This window comes from Grammomys surdaster, unplaced genomic scaffold (assembly GCF_004785775.1).
Source record: "Grammomys surdaster isolate TR1022 unplaced genomic scaffold, NIH_TR_1.0 126063, whole genome shotgun sequence".
Taxonomy (NCBI): domain Eukaryota; kingdom Metazoa; phylum Chordata; class Mammalia; order Rodentia; family Muridae; genus Grammomys; species Grammomys surdaster.
The window spans coordinates 2,782,948-2,789,029 of NW_021620873.1; positions in this window are offsets into that span (position 1 = coordinate 2,782,948).

A 6,082-nucleotide genomic window follows, 5' to 3' on the forward strand; every position below is an offset into this window, starting at 1 on the left:
AGGATGTGGCCTCTGGATGTAATGACAAAGGACAGAAGCAGGAAGCAAAGGGCTATTGGCAGTGAGGATAGAAAGTCTACAGAGTGATTGTGATGTCACTGTTGACTTAGCAACTGGCCCCTAGGTCAGGGGGTCAGAGTGGAGGTAGGATGTAAGCTACTTACATGAGAGCATATCTTATCTCTGGTTTCCTGTTTCCCCTGAATTCTAAGGTCTCTCTGTTCACGTTATGTGAGATTTTTCCTGAGGCTATGTAACACAAATGTTTATTCACCCAAGAGAAGGAACCAATAAGAGACCAAAATAACAATTGTACCGAAGTTTAAATTAGCTAGCCGATGAGTTGATTTAGGTGTATGGCAGAGGACTTCCTTATAAGAGTGGTTAAGACTCACAGGTATCTGAATCACTAAAAGCCAAGCCCACCTCAGCACCTGCTTGTGATTGACAGCTCATAAACACGGCAACCTGGGAGCTGCCTGCTCAATCCCTGGCAGGTTGTTCATAGGTCAGCAGGCCTCTTCCTGGCAGTTCTGCCTCCTCTTTGTTCCTCTCAAATTGCTCTATCTTTAAGACTTAGAAAAAATTTAGAGATAATATAATCATTTCTTCCATCCCTCCCCTAGACTCTTCCACATACTTCCCCATTGTTTTATTTCAAGTTCATAATCTTTTAAATTGCTATGATTATGTGCATATTTTCCTAAATTATATATATATATATATATTTCTAAATATAAAAATACAACCAGTTCACTGTATTAATGTTACTTGTATGCATGTTTTCAGGCTGACCATTTAGTATTGACCAACTGGTGTGCTCTTCCTGGGGGAAGAAGATTTCTCCTGCTCTCAGCGTTCCTTAGATGTAATTCTGTGTGTATGGTTAATGCCCTATGCGATTTCCCCTGGGCATATTAGCATGTCTATTGGTATCATCCTTGTCCTTATTTTGCTCATGTTAGGGCAGCCATATTGGTGAGACCTCATGGGCGTAGATTCTGACATTTCCAGAAAATACAGTTGTTATGAGTATATTACCAGAGATGACCACTCAGATACAGCTTATAGCAAACTGAAAGTCTTTATTTCAGTCTTCTGAGTCTACATTCAAATAAATAGGGACCTTGGTTTAGCCCCGAGTATCTAGAACACAGAGTTTTGGAAGGCAAAAAAAACCAGATTCTGACATCTTGCTCTGTAGCTGCAGGGGAGTTTCATAGAAGCAAGCATTTTAACAGCAGCTAAGATAAGTGGTTAGCTGGAGGGGTTTCTGCACAAACAGGCAGGTTAAAGGAAGCCAGGATAAGGTAGCTGACCTTGGGTCCCTAGACTAACTTTTCCATGGGATTCTTCATCAAGGAGATAAAAAGGTTCTAGTTAAACCTGAAATGGCCTCCATCAGAATACAAGATGGAGGAAATTCTGCATTGTCTAGCCCTGTTGTGCAATTTCCCAGCAAATTACCTCTTCCCCTGGATCTTAGAATCTACCTGCCCCATCTTCTATAGTGACCTCTGAGACTTAGGTTTAAGAGTTGTATTGTAGATGTATCATTTGGGACTGGGATCCACAGCTCTGCATTTTGATTGGTTGTGGTTGTTTTAGTGATGGCCTCTATTTATTGCAAAGAGAAGTTTTCTTGATAAGGGGTTAGGACTACACTTATCTGTTGGTGTAAGAACAAACATTTAGAATACAGTTTGGAGTTATGCTGGTCTAGTAAAATGGAAGTTGTAGGTTCTCTTCTAAGATCCATGATTTTACTAGCCCTGGCTAGGTTTCCAGTAGCAGGCATGATTTCCCTCTTGTTGAACAGGTTGTAAGCCCAATTAGGAAGTTGCTTTTTTTACTGTCAAGGTATGCACCCCACTACTATATCTTTGGGGTCATTGAGCAGTGCTAGTCACTGTTCATAAGCATCATAGCTGGGTAGGATTATTGTTTTTTCCCCCTTCTTTGCAAGTTTGCATGATGCTTTCTGGTACCCTGAAAGTTAGTCTGCAGAGAAGGCTTTCAGAACAGATCTAGCTTATGGCATCTGAGCCATAGATCCAAAGTGTAAGGTGTCTTCAGCAATAGAGACTTATACTTCTGGGAGGCAAACAAGGGCAACATCAATAGCCCATAATATTTTTGGAGTCTCTTGGACAATGCTCAAGATTGGTGTTGGGGTTTTTGTTGAATGGTCCATGGCTCTGGGGGAAGCATTGTATAAATAAATATAATTTATTTCAATTATATTTGTATATCTATATACTATCTTATGTGTATCACAGCTATTTTTAGGTAGGTAATTAAAGTATGATTTTTTTATGACTTTTCCAGACAAACCTTGCTATTATTTTACCCTCCCATTTCCTTTTTCTGTATTTTTCTCCCTCATCCCCCAATAATTAGAGTCTGCCAAGGTCCAGCCTTGGCTAGGCTGGGGTTCCTGAGAGAATGGTGTCTGGGAGTGTGAAACAAACAACTTGAAGTCAAACTGTGGGTCCAAGATGACAGCCTGTGTTCTGCCCACGATGACTTCCTAGATAGCTCTCTGTAGACAGCTCTTGGTTCTGTAGTCTGCTCCAGATAGCTTTCTGCTTGAAACAGCTTTCTGGAGACAGCTCCCTGACAGACTGACTCAACTCTTCCAGATTTGAAAAAATTCTAAATGCCCTCTGGATAGGTCATCGGTTTTCCCATCAAAGTCAGAAAAGCTGATATAAAAAAAATTGTTGGATTTCCCAATTAAGTCAGAAATCTCATTGGGAAAATTCTAAAAACAATTCTTGGGTTTTCCAATCAAAATAAAAAAGCCAGAAAAAAATCCCAAAAGAGCTGTGTTTGCTCTTCAGACAGCTTTCTCTGGATAGCTGCTAGAAAACATTCGAAAAGATCTGTGTTTACTCTCCATGGATTTTCCAACCAAAATTAGGAATCCTGTTAGAAAAAAAATTTCTAAAAGAGCTGTGTTCACTTTCCAGAGATCTCCAGGTAGCTCAGCTCTTGCTAGGAAGAACTGCTTTGAAGGAAGAAGGAACTGCTATGGCTTTCTTTCTTTCTTTCTTTCTTTCTTTCTTTCTTTCCTTCCTTCCTTCCTTCCTTCCTTCCTTCCTTCCTTCCTTCCTTCTTTCTTTCTTTCTTTCTTTCTTTCTTTCTCTCTTTCTTTTTGGTTTGGTTTTTCGAGACAGGGTTTCTCTGTGTAGCCCTGGCTGTCCTGGAACTCACTCTGTAGACCAGGCTAGCCTCAAACTCTTGAACTCAGAAATCTGCCTGCCTCTACCTCCCAAGCGTTGGGATTAAAGGTGTGTGCCACCACCGCCTGGCTCCACTATGGCTTTCTGCTATCTCATTTCATACACACCAAAAGCCTTGTTTTTTAATTTACATATCAATTCAGCCATTTACTCCAGCTTTCTTCTTGACCATCCCATGAATCAGCATTTCCCCTCCTAAAATTACCATTCTGACCACCCCTAGACCTAAATTAGCTCTTTCAGGCTAACCTTGAACTCAGGAATCTGTCTGCCTTTGTAAGCACAAACAAAAACTTAGCTGGGTGGGATCTTGTCCTGTGATCACTACTCTCTAAATCTCTTTATCCCTTTCCTTAGTACCTTTCTGACAAGCTGGCTCATAGTGCAGCTGCCTCTGTTCCTTTAGATCTGTGAAGCTCCTTATACAGTTCATATTGAATTTTGCATGGTTGACAAATTATATATATATTTGAGCTCATATTTTCAGAGTTCTTTCCCACAGCCTTAAGGACTGTCCTGAAGGTCACAGTGTTGTACCATTTGGCTGAAACATTAGCCACACCCTCAATTTCCAAACTCTTGCTGTCTCTAATTATCATGGAGTCATTAACTTTGGCAGAGAGTGAAGACCTCCAGTCAGGGGAGACCCACACTCAAATCTCGGGATGACACGACCATCTAATAACTCGCAAGACACCGAAACTGGACGCAAACCGCAAAAGGCTTTATTTCCGGATTTCAGGGTATCAGTCAACTGAGGCTGATGCTCACAAGGAGAAAAGGAGAAAACCGCAAACCAGGGTGAGGAGGGGGCGAGGGGGTTGTTAAGGAGACATAACATAAAAATAGTGGAAAATTCCAGAGGAACCCGACCTACATGAGTCAGGGTCATATGAAAAACACTCTGTGTACCTATTCTTCTCAAAAATGTGGTCCTGTCCTGTCACTGCGGCCTTGCCCTGTCATTGTGGTTACCAGCTTCCTGGTTCCACCTAGCTGACTTGCATTCTTTTCTTCTCTTTTTGTAGTTAGCCAGTTCTCATAACTAGCCTGTCCACATTCTTAGCTTGCTCCACATTCTTAGCTTGCTTCAGAGAGAATTTTCCATGCCCTTTTAAAGAAAAACCTAAGGAAGAATCTATAGATCATTTTATAAAATGATCTTCATAATTTTTCACTCTATAAGAGGACAGTCCTCAAAGGAGGAACATGAAAATATGCACATTACTAGACAAACAAGCTGTGTTAGTTAGATTTTCATTGCTTTGAAAATATACCATGACCAAGGCAACTCTTATAAGAGACATTTAATTGGAGCTAGCTTATAGGTTCAGAAGTTCAGTTTGTTATCATCATAGCAGGAAGCATGATAGCATCAATGCAGGCATGGTGTTGGAGAAGGAAGTGAGAGGTCTACATCTTTATCCAAAGGAAGCCAGGGGCAGACATTTTGAACAAGGGTAAAAAGAAGCCACCATTTTTCACCAAAACACACAAAACAGTCTCTAGGCCACATACTGAAATTCTCCACTGAAACCTGTTGGGCTAGGTCTGCACAGTTCAAATCACTCTCAGCAAAAAAAGTCTTCGATAATTCTTACTAGAATAGCCCATTATGCCTCACCTAAAGCATTCCTCTGCTTTCCAAATCCAAAATCCCCAAATGTACATTTTTCCAAACAAAAGCATGGCCAAGCTTATCACAGCAATACACCAGTCCCTGGTACCAACATCTGTCTTAGTTAGGGTTTCATAGTTATGAAGAGACATCATGACCCAGGCAACTCTTATAAGGGACAGTAGTTAAATGGGGCTGGCTTACAGGTTCAGAGGTTCAGTCCGTTATCATCAAGGAGGGAACATGGTTGCATCCAGGCAGGCATGGTACGGGAGAAGCTGAGAGTTGCACATCTTGTTCAAAAGGAAACAGGAGAAGAATGGCTTCCAGGCAGCTAGGAAGAGGGTCTTTAAGTCCATGCCTACAGTGACACACCTGCTAAAACAAGGTCACACGTACTCAACAAGGCCACACCTCCTAATAGTGCCACTTCCTGGGCCAAGCATATACAAACCATCATACCCACTCTTAGGGCATCTCTGCCCTCATGTAGTCATTCATAAATCCCACTCATAACTCAGGCACATCATTCCATAATATATAGAAGAAGACAGCCTGCCAGTATTCACCCAGTAAACTCCCTACCAAGATTTCCCCTCTGATTAGAGGACTTAGTCTTGGTTTTATGTCTCAATACCCAATACAAGGTCAATGCAATTACAGCCTCAGTAAAAAAGCACACTGCACACATATTCGGATTTTCCCCATCTGAGGCTCTAGCCTCAGACTGCTCAGCCTCAGTGGTATGTCTTGTTACCCCATAACCAGGAATATGTAATGTCTCTAGAGTCTAGGCCCATCTTCTGCTCAGTGTTCAGGTGCCAGGTTGTTGTGCGAAACATGACACAATCATCTATTCATTATAGACAGGAAACCAATGACATGTCAACGTAACAATTACACTAAAGTTTGTTGGGGGGGATCCTATAGGAATAGGAGTGAAGGGTTAATGGAACTATGAATGAGTGGGTGTGAGGTTACTTATAGGGGCAACTCAAAGGCACCTGTGTCACTGAAAATTCCACCCAAAATGGATGCTGACTCATGAAACCTGAAAGCTTAGATCTCTCTGCACATTTGCAGAATCTCCTCCAGGCAGCTCATCTCATGGAAAACTCTCCTACCTGAGGGAGCATACTATGTGTATAGCCTCAGACAGAGACCTTATGGATCTTGTTAGTTTTAGCTCTCCATGGTTTAACCACATAACAACTAAATT